Genomic DNA, 23,548 nt, shown 5'->3' on the forward strand with positions numbered 1-23,548 from the left:
ATAGCAATTCATCCAGTCCTTGCCAGCAGTCAATGTGCCCGCTGGTTTTTGCAATAGTCTTTAACATCAGCTAGCACATAATCAAAGTAAAAAATGTCAACAATTTAAACTGCTTTGAGTGAGAACAAGTAACGATTAAAACGATTAACGTTTAAAGCACCCGTTAAAAACGATAACAATAACTAATAACGATTGCGTGTTATCATCCACATGTTGAAGCAAATAGCGCGAAAAGACAGCTTTTTGCCTATCTTACCTAAAGATAATGATAAGTATGAGTGTAAGCACTCTGATTACGACACGTTATGTTTTTATAGTATGTTTTAATTTATATAATTTGTTAATTCCAATAACATTAAACGACTGATAACAATATCTAATTATAATAAGTTGTTCTATGGTATTATGATTGTAATATTCCTATTTCCATAACTTATTTTTAATATAATCACTTTGTTTATTTCTAACCTAATTTTTTCCCACTTAAATTAATCTCTATCCTTAAAAAGTATGTTATAAAAATTTATACATGACCTAGAAACTACTATACTGAAATAACTTGAAAGGTCTTCGTTCTTTACCGGTCCATCAATTAAATAAATTATAAATTTCATATAAAACTTATTTTACTATTTTATAAACAAAATCTTTGAATTATTAAATTAAAATATTATATATTTTCGTATTATCGTTAGGGATTTTTAAGAATCACTTTTTAAAAATAGTAACTGTAATAATAATTACAAATTTCTTAAATTTCCTTTATAGTAAAAAAGTTCTTTATAGAAAATATTTTATCTTTCTAAAATAATTTTTTAGAAAGATAAATTTTTCGTTTTTATCTATAATTATCTGTTAGATAAGCACTTTAGAGTTAGAGATTAGTCATACAAAGTTTTATGTTGTGATGTTAGCAATTAAAAACGAGAATAGCTTTCATCTGAATACGAAAGATGCCATTTAAGATAATGTAAGTATAGATTTATAAAGCTAATGTTCTATTAACTAATAATTAAATTCGACTTAATTTCCAATTATAAGTTTTATTTCAAGGAAACTTTTCTAACTAATCCTATAAATTTTACATCAGAATGTTGCTGCTTAGAGCATATTATAATAATAAATAAATTCAATTAGGCAATATCCATCAAAGAAGAAAATAAACCAATTTTAGAACATTCTAATCATTAAAATTTCAGCCATAAAATTCTAAATCAAGCTAAAATTTACGCTAAATTTTTCAATAACGTTATGCATTTTTAGCATGCAAAAATTCTAAATTTTAAGCGATACTTTTCCAATTTTGATTCCGATGAAAAATACCGATTTTCCGGTCGAATTTTTGCGATCCTTTACCAAAATAATGCAATCAAGAGTTAGATGGAGAGAACTTGAAGCACTTTATAATGACAGATGCTGTCATCGCATTCTTCTTAACTTGTTTAAAGTGGCTAGTTGATTGCTGAACTGCACCACATCTAAGCCGATATGCTAGCATTCCCTAGTATTCCGGTCTTCTGGTATTACTTTTTCAATAAATTTAAATAAAAACTTGTTTATAATATAAAATGTTTAACATCGAATTTGTAGTTTTTAAATCCTGTTAAAATATTAAATCGATACAGCAACGTACAGGAAATGAGATATTAAAAATGTAAAGTATATATATTAGAAAAATCATCATTTATACCGCGGAATTAAAATGTACCTTTTAATAATTTTATGACAGCTTTGTTTTAAACAAATATTAGATATCAACCAAAAGAAATCTAATATATTTTTTTGGTTTGCAAGAAAAAAATCGCATTACACGTTATTTAAACTAAAATCTCTGCTTTTAATCTATTCAAAATTTGCTCTCTCGTGCTTTCCTGCAGTGACAACATAACTTCTTTATCGACTTAAGAACATTTACATAATATAAATCCCTTTCAAATATAAATAATACCCTTTCCATTAAGAGATTCTCGACATGCTTCGAGGATATTAAAATCTTCTATTTTAAAGTGCAATAAACAGGAAGAATACGTCAAACAATTTTATTTCTTTCCACAGTTACTTTAATAAATGAGTACCTTTTTTACTAGCTTTCCTTTCCAGGCGAAAACTGTGGAAAATTCTCAAAAGAAATTTCTCAAATTCATTAAACGGACGCAAAATTGTGCAGACGTTTCTAAAAATATATTGTTTCTTCCATCTATTGTAGTGGTATTTAGACAGAAGAGATAATCAAGGCAAAAATTGCTTCTTCGATTGTACTTCACATTATGATCCAAAAATAAATTCAACTATTAGCTTAATATTTTTTATTGCCGTTTGCAAGAAAATAAACTTTTCTTCTTTTTTTTTATTTAATTAAACGTTTTAAGCGAAATCGTTAACTTACTTCATCAACTACATTAGAAAATTTACCTCACTACTGGAAATAAATTGTACTTATTATAAAAATAACTCTCTTTTATTGTTTCCATTAAATTAAAATGGAAAAAAAATCATCAAAAGAAATAAAGTTTTTATCTGAAGAATTCAAAAAAATTTTCAAAATGTTACATCGCCATGATAAGTTATGACTTGATTTTAAATTCAACAAAAATCATCATCGAAAAATAAAATAGAAATAATTTAAATAGACAAAACAGAGCTAATTAGTTAATAAACAGCTATTTAATCAATGAATAATAGTTTATAAATTAATTGAATAATCGATATTTTAAACATTAACAATAAGGTAATAAAAGATATAAACTCAAGTAATTAGCGAGAAATCTGTTCTTACGAAATTGAAAATCATTACTAATTCTCCCCTTTTCTCTCTACAGCAATATTTTACTTATTTAAAAATACATTTAATATTTATTCAGAAGTTCTTTTTTTGATATTTAATATAAATAATAATACAAAGAAAGGATTATTTTATTATATACGAATTTCAAATCGAAGGTTTATAATATACTCAATTTTTTTTAGTGAAATGTTGTCGTTCATGAAAAAAGATAAAAATTAATTCACACATTTAAATAAATAAATATGAATATGAAATATTCAGAAAAAGTGGATTACGGATATTAAAAAGTCGTCCTGTTAAATTATATTTAAATTTCAGCTTTTTTTAACGTTTCTCGATTATTCTATCTGAAATAAAAGTTCGATCTAATCTAAACGAAACTTAAAATAGAAAACTGTTTTACATTAGAATAGAATTATTCTTAGTTTAGAAATTTAGGAAATTGCCAGATATTTTCGTTAAATGAATACGATTGTGAATAATTCGAGGTCTGAATTTTAATAATATTTGGAATAAGGTTCATATTTCCATTCATTTCTATTCTTAAAATGAGAAAATATTCGAAAAGCACGTACAATAGCTAAAGCGTAAGGAATCGAACAGCCCTTAAGCATAAGAATAACTGTTTTAAATGTACTTCGATAGAGAATATTTTCTATATATCAACTAGAAACAATTTGGATATCTTCAGAAATTCGTTTTTCTCGATTCTTTCCATTTTTAATCGGCCAGTCAACTGATTTCTGACAAGTGACATCTGATGTGCTTTCACATCTTGACTCTTATATAAGCTTTTTTTTTTTTTTTTTCAAACAGAACTGTAGGCTTAGTAGAATTTAAGTAAAATAATTCGAAAGAATCCCGCCACAAATTGTTAATTTGGTAAATAAATTTATTATCGACTTCCTTCGAAAATTTTATGAAAATTGTCTGGTTTAAAAAAGAAAATATAATTAATTTAGTTATAAGATAGATTCCGAAAAAGATTAAGTTCGACTTTCAAAACTAATCCTCTCTTGTCATTCCAGCTTAACTTCCTCGGAGCAATTTCCAAAGGAAAGAAGAAGCAGGTTAATGAGTTACGTTCTCTCTTCAAATTTTCATCTCAAACTAAATTTTCGGAGATGAATTTTTAAAACCCAGCAACTAACCATCTTATGGATAGCAGCAATTTCTTTGAATTGATAATTTTTTATTCGTTCTCTTCCTCTTCTTTTATTCTAAACATTTTCAGCAGTAATCTGTATAGTAAATATACGAAATGCGATCTAAAAGAATATTTAATAAGTTTCTTCAAAGTCTTTCCCCAACCTGAATTCTGGTAACCTAATAAAAAAATATAAGGACATTTAAAAGTAAGATTAATTTTATTTTATCAAGAAAAGTTGCTGATGAAGACGACAAATCGATGATTGGTTTCGAGAGAATGCGAGACCAACTTGTCTGGTAACATCTAAACGACAAAAATAAAACCTTCGTTTTTATTTCTTCTAATTATACCAAAGAACTAGAATGAAAAAAGAAAACATTTCTCAATTAATTTAATTGAAATCTGCCATATTTTACATCGATCTTTGTTTTTTATGATCTCAAATGTATCGTAAATGTAAAATTTCGAAGTCAGTTTAGTATCTTCATCGATAATTTCATAGAAAAGGGAGAAATTTTAATATAATCTGCCTTATTATTACATAATAAGAAGATTATATATCTTATTTATAAACAGTTTTTAACAAGAAATTTACCAGTTACTGTAATGCAGCTCTATACCAATACAACTATACTTATATACAATAAAAAAATTCACTTCGATCATGTACAAATTTTATATTTTTTAAAGATATTTGTTTAAGATGTAACGAAATTCTGACAACCTTTCTTACAAACTCCAAAATGAAGTTTCTTAAGTTAAACGATCGTATCGGATTTTGTTACAGTTTCATATGGATAACATAATATAGACCAAAGTCATATTTATGATTTATGATCGTATTTTAATAATATTCAAAGAATCAAGCACTCAATTTTTTCACAGCTAAAACAACACAATACCATAATCGATCATGAGACGGAATGATAATTTATCCTTTCCGTCATATAAAAATAACACGAATGACACCATTTCATATCGCTGATTAAATTCCTTATGCTTTAATTACATAAATTTCATGCTGAATGTGGGAGAGAACAGAATTCAATTATAAAAAAACACAGTACAACATTTATGTAATTAAATATTAAATTCGGTAATACGGACGATTTGGGATTTTTAGAAACGGTTAGAGGGGGGAGAAATTTTTAAAATTTTCACAGAAAATAATAAAAACGATAAAATTTTGAACGTTTGTAATTTTTATTCTACAATTTCTTCTATTTCCGTTATGCTTTAGGAAGCAGTAAGATGATCCCCTGCAGGAACAAATTGGAAAATAACTTTCAATACAATAATCGTGGCCGGAACGGAAGACTAGACGATAAAATATAACTGCGTTATCTGACAGCGAAAGTGTTAAATTACAAATGGGCAGCTTCTGAAAAAAATAATAAGAATCATAATCGAGGAAAATCGATAAAGGAGAATGAGATTAATACTTGTTTTCGATTGCTAAATCTTAAAACCACTATGCAAATTACCGGGATTTTAAAATTTAAATTATTTGCTTTAATATGCAAATTAATGCTTATTAAATTCCTCCTTAAAAGACCTTAATGTAAGATGCAAGCAGTTCCTACTCGGACTGATGGACCTTTCTACATAGGCTTACTAATTAAAAGATTTTAATATTTTATGAGTTAAGAATCAAAACAACTGAAATTCTCGAAAACGATTCAAAAAGTAATTTAAACGAATTCCCGGAAATTAACGTTTTCGTATAACTAGACGGCTGCTATTTGCAGTGGATGAAATTTTGATGGATAAGCTATTTGAAATGAGATTTGATGTGTGTAAAATAATTTATTCTATTAATGGAAACATTCGTCATCGTCATCTGAGATAGAAAATATAGATCATAAATGTCCAAAGATACTTGGAGTGATAATCAAAAAAATTTGTTCCGCTTAGGTTATATCTGTACCTAATTCAAACAAACAATAGCGAGATTATCTCCGAACAAGTCCTAGCAAGGTGAAGTATGCACGACAATTAAATGATAACGATTTTTATTTTGAATTATTTCATAACTAACTAACATAGCTTCACAACAAAGTTAGATCATATTTTAGATTCCGTCTAAGAAGAAATTCGAGGCAGTAGTAACTCTACAAAAATATGTTCTATAATTCCTATAATTTCTAAAATTTAAGCGAAAAAGTATGTATTCGATTTGTTAATTTTAAACTTGCCGCTAAAACTTTTTTATTATTTATTATTTATAATAGAATGCACAAAGTTATGGATTAATAAAACTTCCTTTCAATTTCCAATTTAAATTTTGAATAAAAGGTTATTCTTAATTAATTAATGATGAAATGCTCTTGGACAAATATAAGATTAAAAATTTTAAGCACAAAACATGGAAGTCTGGAAAATCTATACCAAATAACTTTGAGTAAGGCATTATTATTTATCAGCTGTTAAGATACTCGAAGACGATAAACGCTAAGCTGTTAAGAGATTGGAAGGTGACAAAATGCCATTTTCGATGAAAATATATACGTGCAAATTTCCAATTCGGCCACACCCTTTCTATCTAAACGGAAAGTTAGTGTCAGTGGCACGAGGAGAGTAAGGTCGATCTATTGTCAAGCTGCCGTTAATTAATAGCAACACAAGAGATTTTGCACGCAACATCATTTAATACTTTAATGTGTATTTATTAGCAAACATTAATTTAAAATTTTGTCAAGATAGGTTAAGCGTCAAAATGAAAAAAAAAAGGTAAGAAATCGTCTATATGGACACTTAATTAAACAAAAACTTTAATAAATGATGCAATTAGCTAACATTGCATCAATTTGTATATGTAATTTAAATATACTTTTTTGACCCAAAAGACTTAATTAAACTGTTATATTTTTATCTATTTACGTTTTAAAAAAAGTAAGACTTAAAATTAAGATAAATTATTTAATTTAGAACAGTAAAAACTTTAACACAAATGCTTAAAATACGAATAAATTTATTGCAGGAACAAAAGTTATTTCTGGAAAATAGTTATTTTTGGTGAAAAATATTGCATTTTTCTTTTAAAAAACATCTTCTCATGAGCCTGAATGTATTCGCTCGAGAAGAGAATGAAGCAAAATCCAATTGGAATTGATTGAATAAGATGGCCGCCATTCACAAACGTCAGCCATGTTTTCATTTCTCTACATTTATTCAACTTCGTTCGTTTTATTACTGATAAAGAGAAAAGATGACGGGAAAAAAATATTCTACACTGTAAACACATTTTATTAGTTTTGACACATTGAAAAACAACATAAATACAGATCGTGGAGATAATTCTTACTCTCTTCACATATATTTGATTTTTGAATGTATGTACGAATTTAATGATGTTATAAGTTCTTATGATAATCAAAATTTCCTCCATAGAATCACGCTTTCAATATATATAAATATATAATTTCTACTACTTCTACACTTTAGTATTTTCATTCTCTTAAATCGAGAACTATCGAGGAATATATTTAGCTTACAAATTGCTATTTCGTGGCTATTATAATATTCATAGATCTAAATCGTAACTACACACTTTTTTACAGTTTGTTTTCTTTAATATCGGAAAATCTTTCTTTTCTTATTCCGTTACATTATTCATTCTTGAATAGAAAGTTGGAGAAGAAAAAAAAATGCATTTCTTTAATTCGGAAGGTTTTTAGAAAGCACTAACTGTTTAGAGGAAAAATAACATATTATTCGGTACGTCAATAGAAAAACTGCTATATAAATTTCGCAATTTGGTTTATAATTTTCGACGGCCAGCATATTTTTAATGCAAATATGCTTTTATTTTAGTAATTGCAAACACGTTTGTAACGATTATCATTTATCTTATAACTCAAACAAAGATATATCTAGGAGGACGGAACAAATAACAAAAGAGCTATTTTTAGATTCCAATGTACAGAGCAGTAAAACATCATTTCCTGAAGTCTAATTGCGTGCGTTATGCCGGTGACAGCTAAAGGTTGTATTCTTCCGATCGTTTTGTATCATCAAACATTTATTATAATTTTTTCCTGCCGTTTTCGTTGCAAAAGCTGAGTCGGTTGACTTATAAAACTCCAGAAAAATGACTGCTAATTGAATTCTCGACTGTAAGGCAAGGAGAAGTGAGTCATCTCGGCCTGTCTGCAGCCCAAAAAGTAAACTATGCGACGTACGAGACGAATTTAGGTCTTGAATTTATAATCCTAAAATAATTTTTATATAAACGATAAAATGTTGGCAAGGAGAGAAAAATCTTAATGAAAACTCTATCGATAATGAAAAAGTTTAAACGACTTGAAAAGATATTTTGTGCGTTAAATAAAGAAAGAGAGGGAGGGAGTGTGTGTGAGATTAAATCATTATCTCCCCTTAAAATCCCTTAATCATCTGCGGATCAATGACTAAAGTGGGCTTTTATGTCCACGGTATAAAAATAAGTCTAAGGGAATTGTCTAAGAATTGCTTTGGTGAAATATTTGGAAACTTATCGATTTTATTACACGGAGATCAGCGAGTGGTCTTGCTATGGCAATTTTTACCCCAAAAGTTCTGCCATTCCGTTACATACGTCCAACCATCAACGGAAATGTGTTGAGAGCTGTAATCGTGAGGTGTGTTTGGTTGATTCTTCCACATCTTTAGATCGACCGCTTATATCTAGTACAGCAGCTGCCGGTGAACGACGTGTCAATATAAACAGTTTCGGAAACACATGAAATCCAAGCAACATCGATGCAGTGAAGAGCGGTCCTCTTTTGCCCCCTCATCCCCCTTTTATTCTTTCCAACCGGATCGAAATGTAAAAACATTTCCAATACACGCATTTGATTGTCTTTCGCATCAATCACTCCGATAATAGCCCGATGACATTTCTTTGTAAAAATAGATACAGTAACTTTTGTATTTTTGAAATTTATTACATTAATTTAATAAATATCGCAATTTTAAAGAAAAAAATAATAAAGAATTGCTAGATTTATGTGTTTGGCAATTTTCTTTTTCTTTTTTTTTGTAAGCAAAAATAATAAGTCCTTAGTGAGATACTCATCGATAGTTTTAAATAACAAATTAATAAATATTGTGCTGTACTCAATTATTCCAGTTTAAAGATATCAACTAAAAATGCTAAAACTGTAGGGTAATTTCGAATTCAAACTAACAATGTGATTTCATTTAAAAAACAAAAAAAGTTTAAACACTCGATAACTAAAAAACTGAGAGTCCGCTACAATAAATCTAAAGCACGTTTTTCTGTTCTTAAGCAATCAAAGTCAGTTTATTCTTTATTTTCATTCCGTGATTGTTCTGTTTGTAACAATCAAATTAAGTGAAGTGTGTTTCGACTTCAAAAAGTACTACAATCGTTTCTTTTTAAATGTTTCTTCTTTTCGACTTTACTTTTAGACGTTTTAATTATCGAAAGAACGAGAATTCGCACATTCAAAACAAAAATCAAAATTGCGAAATATTATAAACAGTCATTTTGAATCAATAAAAATCGAAATAATCTTTTAGAATCTCTCTTTTTTATTATTATTTGAGTTTCGGCCTAGAATCGATTATCATAACAAAGAAATTTATGAAGCCATTTTCTCTAATTGCAAACCCGGATTATGCGCCAGGAGCGAAGAGATGCATCTGGATTTCGATGCAGCCAACACCTGCCACCGATATCGGGGAATGGAAGAATTATTGATCAGATGTAGACTCCATTAAAATATACTTAAGAGCGCGTTTCAAAATCCGATATCTCATTTTTGACACATCGTAATTTATGCGTGTCAAGCCACGAGCATTAAAATGACACCTTAGAATTATAGACAATAAAGTCTAATTATATCAATTTAGTACAGAACTTCTGATCTGAAGAAGAAATTCATAGCGATCTTCATTCTTACAAATATTGCTTTCCAGATGCTCTCAACGTCAAAGATTATTTTATCAAGAATAAATCTTCAAATAATCCGTAACTTTATTATCCTCTCTACTTATTATTATTTTAGTATTTCCTTATCGTGTCGTTTAATCAAAATAACACCGGCGATTAAAACGATTTTTGAGATCTCGACGTTAGCGCGTACGATAAGTGAAGTCGCTTTCGCGATAAAAGCTTTTAAATTGGTTAATCATTTTGAAATATATTTATCTTCATCAAAATAGTCTCGTTACTGATAGATACAAGTGAACGTATCTCTTCAGTGTATCTCTTTTCTGTACTTGCAAACTGTTTTGCATATCAAAGAGGAAAAATATAAATGAACTAACGAAAATGGAACTTGCAATTTCTATTAAATGCTATTTTCGATGTTATTCTAATCTACTTCCGAATTTATCTTTTAAATGTAATGTAACTGAAGCCTAATGCAATTAAACAACATTACATCTCGGTTCCGAAATAAAAAGATATAAAATTAAGAAATGCAACAACTTTACAACATTTGAGTCTTATGTTTATTATTTCAAACTTCTCACTTTTTTCTAACGATGGCTAAAAAAAGTGATAGCTAAGCCATATTCAATAACGACAGAAACAGGTGCAGCTTAGTCTTTATGTTTACCGTACTTAACTGAAAAAAACACAAAACTCACGGCAGTTTGGCTAAAATCTCTAATTTGATTGTTCGCCGTCTGTTAAATAAACGTCTTAAACAGGGGTATTTATACCAACTACTCCAGGCTGCCAAATGCCAAGTCTTAGGGATGTTCCTGCGAAGTTGGCACCGAGATTAATGAGAATCCCATCGCTTTCTATTGTGTTAAAAATAATTCTAATTGGTCCTCCTGTCCTTTCGAATAAATGCTCGTTTGTTTAGAAATCTCGCGCTAATCTCGAAAGAAGAATAAATGGTCATTTCAAAATTAGAACAGACGGGGTGAAAGAACTTAAAATAATGAAGTCTAAAACTACAGTTCAACTATAACTGTACTTTTTGCAGGCTCCACATTTTTTTTTCAAATAAAAAAAAAGAATAAAAAAATTTACGAATTATTTTTGGGATAAATTAAGCAACATGAAACTAATTCTAAATTATATTTATATTACAATATTTGAAAAACACGTCAAATGGTCTGTATAAACATTCCATCAGTTCATAAATTAATATTTCAGGTAGTATATACTGAAATAACACTAATAGGTTTTATAGCAATTAAAAAATTAGTCTAGAAAATGTAAATTAAAACTATAGTTTTTATTTAAAAATATATAGTTTTATGAATTTTATGATAATAATAATTAAGTTTGATGATTAAGTAATCACTGCTATAGAATTTCTTAATATAAACTTATTTCTAATTATCTCGATTCCAAAATAAAATTTAACAAACCGAAAACAACTCAAAAGTGCCTAATAATTATGATGTAAATGGATTAAAACATGAAATTTGAATTTTTTACTACAATACTTTATATAAACTATGCAGCCTGTAGCAGGAAAACTCAAGTATTGTGTGTGAAATATTATTTAAATTATAGATTAAAAAATACGTATTAAAATTATTCTGCTTATAATAAACTATATCTTTATCTATTAACATTAACAGATTCATTTAACAAGTAACCAAAAAATATATTTAAACCTTGTCAGAATAATTAAATATGCAACAGTATGTAAAACTTAGAGTTTTACGTAAGCTTATTCTTTATCCAAACAGAAAATAAAATTAAAAATTAATAAATTTACCTCCTGTTGTAAATAAACTAATTTTAACGATAAGATTGTCAAGCATCAACTGTTAGTCTTAAATAAAATTTCAGAAGAAATGATATAATTTGATGTTATTCTTGTAGAAGTGATAAATTCAATACATTTGCAACTTTCGAATAAGATAAATCTACATTTAATAACGAAAAAATACAATAGCGTGTCTCCAAATTTATTTAAAATAACGGATTAAGTATAGTATTTTGATTAAATCAAATCGAATAATCACGCTGAAGTATGCCTATTAAATTTTGTTCTGAGTACTTAAATGAATGTTCGTGTTATTTAAAGAGTCTGTGATCGGAAGGAAATCTAATATTAAATGATAGGTTTGATTACACGACAGAAAGAATTTAAATTCGGCAGTTAAAATAATGGCGTAATCGCTATATTGAAGAATGATAATCACTGTTTACAAAATTTTTGAAGCTTAAACAGGGCTAAATCTATATATCGAACCATTCGCTATACGATTTTAGAGCTTAAATCAGATGGAAATGATTTCGCGAGGGAGGGATTTGGTTCAAGTCGAAGTTTCTCCATATGAAGTAGTTTCGATCGGCAATCATAAATTTTTATAATTGCTTAATAAAGCCGAAGGAAAACCGGCAACACGTACAGTACGTATTAGTTCGGCAGTGGTCCTCTAATAATGTCCTAACGACATCTTTAGCTATCGTAAAGATCCAACTTTCCGGTAATGTCGCAACGTCATTTTCTCCCACCATATCGCTTTTTATAACTCCTTTATTCGTTCTGGCATTTGTATGTTTTTCTGCGCAGAAGATAATGCACAATTCTTTTAATTAGTTACAAAATCGATAATTTGGATACGTTCAAGAGTTTAACGAATAAAATCCGAGACAACGAGACTCTGGATAAACAATTTTTAATTACATAATTTGCATCTAGAAAGTTGCGATAGCCGAAAACAATTTTCGGCTACTAACGAGTTCGTAAACAAGCCGGGTGCATTTCATTCCACCAGAGGCAAAGGATAATTTATAGCTGTAGTGCGCATGTGTTAATCGATCTCACCTTTCCCGGCTGCACCTGGGTTTTGCTTCACTACCTCTATTTACCCACATTTAATGATTCACCCTATTGTTCCTCGCTCGTGAATATTTCAGCCTTTCGACAAAGTACCGTAGCCGGGATATTTGCCGTCCCGTTCATTTTAGTTTATTCATAATTTCCATTTAAATTGAACTTAATCCTGATTATTCGTCCTCCTTGAAATATTCAAGAAACTTTTGATGCCCCACTAATCTTCTCCCCTAGACAGTTAATATTAGCTTTTATAACAGATAAGCGATAGAATATTTATATTTATCGATGCCGACTTAAAACCGGTTAGATCTAATGAAATTCTTGTAAAATTAAAATGCAATGTAATAGCTTATTCAACATGTAAATTAGTCGGAAAGTTCTCTGGGCACGTAACAGTTTGAGATTGATTATTAACGATTTCCAGTTCTATCGAGCTATGGTATTTTTAGTCTTGTTAAGAATATTTTTACTATATTTCCTAGTAATTTGTCAAATGTTAATGCGATTATTAGTTTTTTTTATATAAGTTTATATATATAAGAATGATTACGACTTGGTACTGAACCAACTTCGAATTCTGATTAAAATTTACATATATTACGAATTAAATAAAGACATTTTCTCTTCGTGATGAAAGACATAAATAGTATCTAATATAGTTTCTAGAAAGTTTTATTTTTTCTGACAAAGAAAACATTACTAAATAATTGTCTCCTTGAAGTGGATTACCTCTAGGCATTTTAATAATATAATAAAATCCCCCACTTCTGAATTTTTTCCTTTTGTTGGAATACATTTTCATTCAATTCGCTGAAACTAAATGTGTAATTAAAAATAATTATAGAATTCAGAAATGCAAGTAAGTGCATATAACGTCTTCAAAAAAATTTTTTTTTGTTCTTGGAATTTGTAAGATACGAGCCTAGTTTTTGCAGTTACAAGATATTCAAAACTGTTGCTAAACTATGAATACGCATATATATTGGAAATGAACTCATACATATGTACAGTACATTTACTTGTACTTAACTGTAAGCATGAATAAGTAAACATATTTGCGTTCATAAATACATATACAGGAACCTATATTATATATAGATCTATTCTATATTTATTAAGTACCACTTCATAAATTCACAAATTCAGAGGTCCGTATATAATATATATATTTCTGAATTAGAGAATTCATAATTTATAATTGTAAACGATTATATATTTCTTTAACTAATAGTCTCGGAAATATTATTTGTCATTAAAAGATCAGAAGATCCACAATTCTTAATAATCAGGGCCGGATCATCGCATAGACAAATGAGACAAATGTCTAAGGCCCGGTTTTTTGAAGGGCCCGGTCAAACTGTCTATTTTGAAAAGATTTGTAAATAAGATAGTTTACTTTTCTGAATTTTTAAATAAAGTTTATTCATATTTATATACTTACTTTTTAAAACTATCTTAGCTTTAATTTAAATTATCTTTTTCATTATTCAGTTTACCTTTCATGGGTAAAATATTATATTATTTAAATATTAACCAAAAAGGTTAAATTAAACAATTAATATTTTAAGGTAATATCGTTATTGTGTAACAACTTTTGTTAGACATTTAATAAAATAAATTTCAATTTTTTTTTTTAAATTTATAAACAAACTGTTCAAACCTTTTTAGAAAAACTAAAATTTATTGTTGTATATTAAATATTTTTTATTAATAAAAATTTAAGATTTGTTTTAGTTTTTCACATTATTTAGTTTTGTTTTTTATTGTTTTATATTTTTTGTGTGCTCTATTTCTTGTGGGAGAGGGAAGTGCCCCGGTAAGAAGAAAATGTCTAGGGCCCCAAAGTGGGCTAATCCGGCCCTGTTAATAATACTTCATATTAGGAAAAATGAAAACAATAAAGTGATAGCGTGCTTTATTTTAAAATGCACGCTATCTTTAAACACGATTCCTATACAAAATTAAATTAGCTTTAATTTATTATAATTAATCATCTTTCGTACCCAACTCTGATTCGAGGAGAAGTTCAGATTAAACTAATTACTAATTCACGAATGTAGTCGATCTATAACTAAATATATTTTTCATATTCAATTCTAGAAAACAAAAAGTGTATACTTATATACAGTATAAAATTATTCACTGTACTAAAAGCTTACGTCAAGTTAACCAAAAACAATATTTTCAAATAGGTTTTAATCTGACGCTTTGACATTTACCAATTTAAATTTAATTTGTCGTCCGACTGTGGGGAAATTTATGTCAAATTCAATTTTAGAACACATTTCGACAGAATTAAGTGAAATAACTACTAATTCTGTAATACAAGCAGAGCAAAATTAACAACTATATCCACTTTTCTAAAGATTACATTGAAAGATTATTAAAATAATAATGAAGAATTTAATACTTAAGTTCCTAACATAAATATATATATAATTTTGCATTTCAAAGCAACAACTTACGAACAATTTCAGATCAAAACTACATATAAAGCCTACTTCAATTTATTATAATTCTATGCAATATATAAATTAGAAGCAAGCTTTCAAAGTATAGCGTTGTGATTACAGTTAAAATGCATTAAACATTAATACAACTTAAAAATCATTATTAGAAGTTTGCTCAATTTTTTCTCTATTTGAATAAACAATTAAATAACCACTGAATTTCCCAATGAACTGCCAGATTTCAGTGTATCAATCTTCATAGTTTAGTTTTCAATAAAGAAAATGTTCGTATAAAATAAAATTTAAATTTATTTTAACCAAATTTAATCTAACATTATATAGTATTTATAATTTTTAAAACACGGTTGTTATTACTTTTTTTTCTTGTATTAACCATACAGAAACCATAATTTGTTTGTATCATTGAATAACGGATTTAAAGTTAAAAAAAAGAAACTTATAAAATTATAAGAATTATTAAAAATTTTCAAGAATTTCAAAAATTAGCTGAAAAATTATTCCTTATATTGCTAAATTAATTTGCCATTTTCCCAAAAATGAGTCCATACCTCGAAGTCGAAAAATGAATTATTATATTAATAGATGGAAATCATCCATCCCCCTTAGTCAGGCCGTTTTAAAAAATTTATACATTTTTAATTATATCTTGTTTTCCCTCACATGCACTCCAACAAATTGGTAATTGGGTAAATTGCTTTTATTCGTGGTCGCATTGCAATCCTCTCGCCTGTAATAGCTGTAAAAGCATCCTAGCGAAACACTGTTTCCTTCTCAAACTGTATTTCTTCCTCTTCTATTATCTCCGAACCATAGATGAATGATGTGACCCAGGATCATTCCTCTATTATTCTCATGGAGCTAGACAAATTGGAAAAGTTGTAGTATGTTGTACACGTGAAATATTGATGGCAAAATTATGATAATGAATTTAATATAATGCCATTGTGAAAATAGATCTAATGCTATTTATAACAATTAGAAACTGTCATGAACAGAAAGCATTAATGCTCCTAATACAGATTTAATAAAACAAGCAAAGTATTTCGTCATTACTATCAAGAATTATGCCACAATAACAATTCCATAATTATATCACGAATAAGCGTTAAAAAATTGTTTTATTACTTTATTACATTTAATAGTTTTCCTGTACTAAAACAATCAATATTTAATTATTTTTTTAAAAGACAACGCTAAAAGTATAATTTTTTAAATTTAAATTATCTAGTAGAATTTTTAAGTTTCAGTACTAAAATCTAAAAAAGTTTCTCACAGTACGGCAAATTTAGAATTATTATTATATAAATATTTCTTCAGAATTTTATTGTATATTTTATCAATATATATTTTTAAATAATTTAAATTTCAGTAGAATTTCTCTCTCTTTACTATAAAAACATTGAGTTATTTTATTTGTCATCAACTACTTGTGAAAAGAGTTAATGTACTGTACAGTACAGTACAGTACACAAAGGCTATTTACTATTTTTAGACTATTATTTAATTTAAACACTGCTACCTAAGAGAAGAGAATTATCAGTCCTAATTGTCATTTTAGGCATACGAAGACATCTTTCCACATAAATTCAAGTAAAATGATAACTGCATACTTACATAGTCATTACACAATTTTTTAATTACTGGCAAACTGCCGGGATAGATTTTTAAGGTCATCTCATAAATTATGTATCCGATAAGCGCGAGCGAAATACTCTGAATGAAATTTCGTATTCGCTGCTGGTAATTCAAAGCTTAAACGGAAACAAAATAATTAATATTTTAAAATTATGCAGAATTTTTAATTAAGCGCGCAACCTTTCGATATTCTCTGCAACATTAACATTATGCAAATTGAGAAAAATGTAAGCGAAGCAAAACTGGGAAAGGGATAAGGTCGTTGGAAAAACATTACTTAGTTTCTGCATCCAATGAAGCAAATTTCAGGAAAACTTGTCCTGTCATTATTTTCCGGAGAGGTCTATTAATATTCTCGTCTTATGTCTTTTTTTTTCCTTTAAAGGACACTTAGTTGCATAGGCGCAGCGATCAGCAAGAAAACCGATTCCATTACTGGAAGCACACCCACCAGGAGAACATGGATAAGATTTACCACGACTGACTAATCGATAAGTTCGCGGTACATTAATTAGGGATGGCTTGTGTCTTTGGCTCCTCTTTCTGTCACGTTCCATAGTGAGATGAATATCAGAAATGCGAAGTTTGTTTGTGATTTTAATTGTGTTGAAGCAGATGGTGCTTAGGCGAACACAAGACTAACTACTCATTACAACCCGAAAATCATTAAGAGGTTGTAACAAAACTAACTAATGACCAAGATGGAGATATTAAAGTAACAATCCTTCAAAAATTCTGATTTAGTAAGATTTATTAAAATTTTTCTGCGATAAGAATCGGAATTATACTTGTCGGCTAGAAATTTTGAAATCATCATTTATTAAAACTACAATGCTTACAAAATGCAACTCGTTTTCGTCAGTACTAAGCAATAAATAGTCGGAATTTGTTAATCTTAATAGAAACAATCGTATTTAACTCGTACTATTTCTATATATTCTAGAGAATAATGTGTGTGTATTAATTTTTTACAGTTTTCTACTCAGTTATTACATATGCAACTGCCTTACTACAACAATAATTATATTATCTAAACTAAAATAATATTTGACATGGTTCAGCTATTATACGAATTAAAATTTTATATTTTTTTTTGAAGTTTCTTCTTTTATTCAAATTACTGAATTTTTAATCATATAATTGATAAATTTTAAATTTTATTTACTTAATCGAATTATTTGTTTCAAAAGAGATGAAAGAAGCGATTAGAAAATAAAATATAAAAATCAAACATAAAATAAAATTTTAAACTAAATAAAATGAAATGTAATATGAAAAGAAAAATATTGTAACAGCGGATTAAAGTAGCGAAAGGATATTGTATGCACAAAAAAGGACTCCATGGTGAAAAAATCGACCATAAAAACAAGGTAAAATCACGTTTGTGCCTAGAAATTTTTAATTACAAATATAAATTGTGATTAAAATATTTCAAAGGCACAAATCAGAATCGAAAATTGATTATAAATCCGCTTACTCTTTCCGGAGAATTGTCAGTAATCAAGATGACATTTTGACAGGGGAAATGTTTATTTTACTTTCAAAATCCGGAAAAGGAGGAATTTACTTGAAGGTATTCATCGAAATTCTTTGAATTGTGCGAATAATTTTATCCGTACTCTTCGTACATATATCCGAGATTCACTATGCTATCGTGTCCTGACGTAATTAGTGCTTATCTTGATAATAAACAGGCCGGATAAAAAAGTAAATAAATAAATAAATATCCAGCAATGACGAGTTAGAATCTGCCATTAGAAATCGTTATGTGTTTGTCGAATAATGTCTGAGTAATATTATTCTTAAATTAGAGCCGTGTTTATCTACCAGAGTTGCCAATGTGCCGTATAAGTTTGTTTAAATGGGTAAGTATATCCTGGCAATTTGTCTTCCTCTATTACTGTGTACTTCCGAACATAAAAGGAATTTAGAAACTCCTCTAACTGTTCACTAGGAAGCAATTTCCCCGCTGAATACGAATCAACGTCGTTGCAACGTACATGCACCGTAATTACGACAAAATGTAGATAACAAACAGATTGACATGGAGTGACATTTAAAGACAGTATTGTTAATGTTAACTACTGAGGAACAAGTGGATGGTAGTTACTCCGCGTGTCGATAGCTGCAGAGTTAACTACAATGGCTATCTGACCTGCTTTATTATGTGATTCTTCTTAGTATGAATTTTTCGAAGCTGAAAAATAAATCAGTACAATTATACGAAGAATTAAAAATATTTCTCTTAAAAATTAATTCTTTCACTCAAGAACTTATTTCCAGATCTTTTAATTTTACTCATTATTTTGGATCTGCAAAGTTAACTTGATCCTATTTGCTATTCTAATATTATACAGTATTCGTTTATAGCCTACATACATACATACATATTTAATGTTTTATGATACTACTATTATTCTCTAGAATTTTGAATAATTTTATTTTAGAAAAAATACGGTGGAGAACGTTTAAAACTACAAATAATCGCAGATTTTTTGATAGAAAAATAAAAAATGTAAATTTAGATTGGCAGCATTTAATTCATTAATAAATTGTCAAAAATGTTTGAATTCATAAATATATAATAATTTATCATTTACATCATGAATCAATGATATTCAATAGACTCTCGTTCGTGTTTTTCGGTCATCAACCGGAGTATATTCATGCAGACCGAAAAAAGAAAAAAAAACGCTTATTGATTAGCATCGAACGTTAAATGTTAATGCTTTTCCTGGATCGTTGGTATTCTGATTTATTAAGTTAAACACAATTAAGTGATGAGACCCCTACAGTTAATATAAATTTGCTTATTCTCAAGAGAAACCGACACTAATAATAATTGACTACTCATGAGAGAGCAAGAGACTGCATTTATGATAAATTTTATTCCGAGTGATGATAACCGTTATCTTTGACATCATGGCGTAATGCTTCATAATAATTATAATAGCATACTCCGATATAAATAAAAATTACTAACATATAAGCCTGTATTCTGAATTTGACATAGTATTGATTTCATTATCGTATCAGATTTATGATTATAGAATTGATCTTCTCTGTCAGAAACATTAACTTTGTCATTACGCATGATAAGCATCCAAGAATAATTCTATAACTATGCAAGTTTCATTAGCCTATATAAATTTTTATTCGCAGGCCGATTGTTTATTTAATCAGAATTAATAAAATATTAATACATAGATTACATACATTTTTATTAATAAAAGATAAACTATATAATGTAAAAACTAAGTCAAGTCTATTCTTTTCACTAAATGTGTAAATATTTTATCATTCTCATATTCTTTACTGTCATTTTTCAATGTTTGACAGCTAATAAGATCAAATTTAAAACATTTAAAACGAAAAAATGTTGCTCTATAATATTCTGTTTATTTTTAGAATTCAGCTAGAATATTGATAAAATTCTTTTCCACTCTCACAAAATAAATTCGTTTTTCTGGATCTTATTGAAATCTTAAGAATAAAAATTTATATTTATCTTTTATGTATTTGATCAACTGATTAAAAAAAAAAAAAGTATATATCATCTGCGACAATTATTGTCGTTTTTATCTTCAACGAAAAACTAACCACTGCATAATATTGCTAGTTTGTTTAATATTTCTGTAATCCTGAATAATAATAATTAGACTCTTATCAGAGAGCGAAAATTATCATTGTAGTAACACTAATCGCGAGTCTAAATGACATCAAAGCAAATTAACATGAAATATTATAAATTGTAGTTAATGTTTTATAGTAAAAGCTGAATTAGAAAAAATTTATTTAATTATAAATTATACGCGTTTTTTCCTTTAAGTAATTGAAAATTTAAAAATAAAAAAATAAAAATAAAAATCTGTAGTAACCAATTATTTATTTTTAATTTTGGAGGGAGAAACTTTTTTCATATTTTCATTCTTCTGAAAAGAATTTCCTTGGTGAAAGCATCACGTGCGGAACATATTTAACAGATATTCAGAGCAAGAATGGACATAAAGTCAATTATTGGATTGTTTCTCTTGAAACAATTCCAAATAACACATATGCAACAATAAGAAGAGAAAATGCAACAAATTCGTGTCGTCCTACGGTCTTCTCGAGGAAAAAATGCGAAAAGCGGTAGGCGTAAAGAATCGAGTTTAATGCAGAGTTAGTCTAATAAACCGATATAATTGGCAGATATTTAGAACTAAATTGTAATTAGACGCTTGGCCAACAGCCGTCACTCGGATGTCAGAAGTTTCATCGTTATTAATAATTCAATATCCAATGCCTATCAGCGCTTTCAGGAGAGGACGACGACAACGAAGCGAATTACACTTCATCGAAAATCCGAATATTAATTGGTGCGTATATCGAATGACGAAACTTCAAAGAAGCGTTACTTATCTAAAGGAAGAGATCGCAGAATGTGATGACAAACGGGATCGATCATTGGAAGGAAGCCACCCATCTTTTCCTTAATGAACCGGTTGAAGGGAAAGTGTCCCACGAGTGTTATTGGGCGCAGGACAGTAGTTCAAATTTCTTTTTTTATAGGAACGATGCGAATGATAGATGATTAGACCATGCTTAATTAAGAAATTCATCTCGTAACGAAATAAAATTTTCAGTGACCATTTCCAATTGTATATTCTTTCACATTAGTCAATCGGGAATATGTATGAAAATGTCACAAGCATAATGTTAACATTTTTTACTAGTAAAAATATTTTTAATATAAAAAAGATAAATTTTATTGTGAATATATTTATTTTTCATGTTAACTCAAACATTAATGCTTCTATATTTTAATCAATGGTAATTGAAATTTAAAATTAAATATGGTCTAATTAGAGTAAAATAATCCTGTATCTATAACTGATGGTTTTGCTACTAACGCAACTAGTGAACATTTTCGAGCTAGCTGTTAAAGTTATACCTAAAGTCAGATATATCGAGATATTTTATAATGTTTTAGATTTGCTTTTAAGAGATAAATTGTAAAAATTTTACATATTTGCTAAATTAATATCGCTCAGCTGACAGATCATGATTACGATTTAATCACCATTAAAAAAGTCATAAAATATATATAGGCCATAATATAAGATAAATGTTTTTACAAAGCAATGTTTTTCCTTCGAAGAAACATTTTACTTTTACTGTTTACAGTATTTTAATATTTTAGAAATTCTTTCCTCTGAAACAATATGAAAATCTAAATATTTAATCATTATTTGATAAGTTCTAAGGGGAAAAAATGTACTAAAGATTAGTCTATACGTATAGGATACATATAAAACTCATTATTACTAAATATATCGATAATAAACGTACATGATGTTACTAATGACATTTAAAATATTGAAATATTTCGAGATATCTTCTTAATGAATAAAGTTCGGAACATTTACAATCGAATCAGCGTAACTCATTAGAATTATGACTATTTATATTTGTCAACGTTCGTTTTATGCAGGTAAAAAAAAAAACAATCTGAATGAATAGCCTTGGTAATTCTCTTCTCTATATACCACTTCTACATCGAATAAAAAAAAGAGTATGGCTCGATAGCAGTTCAATTGCAGAGAGTACGCGGAGAATTCCATCCGATCCTATCTGTTACAATCTTCAGAGAAAGGGATTAAGAAACGATTGAGAAAAAAACACTCTCTCTCATAAGAAAAGATCTTCACTAAATTTAGAAAAATAAAGATATCTTTATCTGGACCAATTAATGTATGTAATTACATAAAAATTGTATAGCTTAAACCCCAAGAAAAGAAAAAACCTAATCTGGGATCACGTGTCGATTTTGCCATTCATTACTTTAACTTAACACCAAGTAACCACTATCTGGTAAATGAGCATTTATACATTTTTTACGCCATTAAATAACTTAATTAAAATCAATTAAATCCAAATTTTTGTAAATATTAAACAAAAATAACGCGTTAATTTCATTCAAATCTCTTAGCATTATCCGTAATTACAATTAATGACGTCACAGGAATTAAATTACAGCCTTTAGCTAATAAATATGTTTATATAAGGATAGAGTATGTTTTTATACGATTTATAAAGGATTTTCGTACGTATTTTTAAACGAATTAACGTGGAAATGTATGGAAATGCTCGATTTACGATCGTTTTCATCTGTAGGAATGAAAAGCCGGCAGACGATCCGGTGGCGGCGGACGAATGCGACGTTTAGGCTTAGGAATTTTTACAAATAATCGCGCTAATATATCGATATCTTACGAATTATTCGATTATTATGTTAATTGCTGCGATGCTTACCTTCAAGTAAGAAATCTGAGCGAGAAAAAAAACGGGACAGGAAGTCTACCAGGAGAACAGCAGGGTTTCGTATCAGGTGACAGAATGCAGGAAAACTAGGAGAACCTCACGTATACAAAGCTCACCTGGTAATCGTGCGCTAAGATATAGTTCCTACAATAATCTTACTAAATATGAAATATTTTACGTTTATATTCGAATTTGATGATCGATACGTAAATTAAACTTAAATCCGTAACGTTTCTTAACGTTTTTACGCTATCACCTTCGTTGTAATACGACGGTGGATGTACCGGAATCATTCTAGATATCACTCCGCTCCGGTTCGCCATTCCTTCACGTGTTGTGATGCGATGAATATTAGCGTGATTTATTTTATTTACGTGATTATAAATGAGAAATAATATCGTTTATTAATTACGAATTAATTAAGATTAATAAAATGCCTTCG

At 28.3% G+C, this 23,548-nt stretch overlaps 1 protein-coding gene across 8 annotated transcripts in view; it reads right to left on the reverse strand.

Moving 5' to 3' along the window:
- LOC136973724 (poly(rC)-binding protein 3-like) overlaps positions 1-23,240 on the reverse strand; it is a 206,847-nt gene extending 183,607 nt beyond the window's left edge. For 6 of the 8 annotated variants that reach the window (XM_067268470.1, XM_067268468.1, XM_067268466.1 and 3 more), the window contains exon 1: positions 23,098-23,240. The gene's annotated coding sequence lies outside the window, so the exon portion shown is untranslated. The remainder of the gene's footprint in view (positions 1-23,097) is intronic. The other 2 variants (XR_010880543.1, XM_067268464.1) reach the window with 2 other exon arrangements.
- Positions 23,241-23,548: the final 308 nt, after the last annotated feature.

This window comes from Centruroides vittatus, unplaced genomic scaffold (assembly GCF_030686945.1).
Source record: "Centruroides vittatus isolate TY-2023 unplaced genomic scaffold, ASM3068694v2 contig_329, whole genome shotgun sequence".
Classification (NCBI taxonomy): domain Eukaryota; kingdom Metazoa; phylum Arthropoda; class Arachnida; order Scorpiones; family Buthidae; genus Centruroides; species Centruroides vittatus.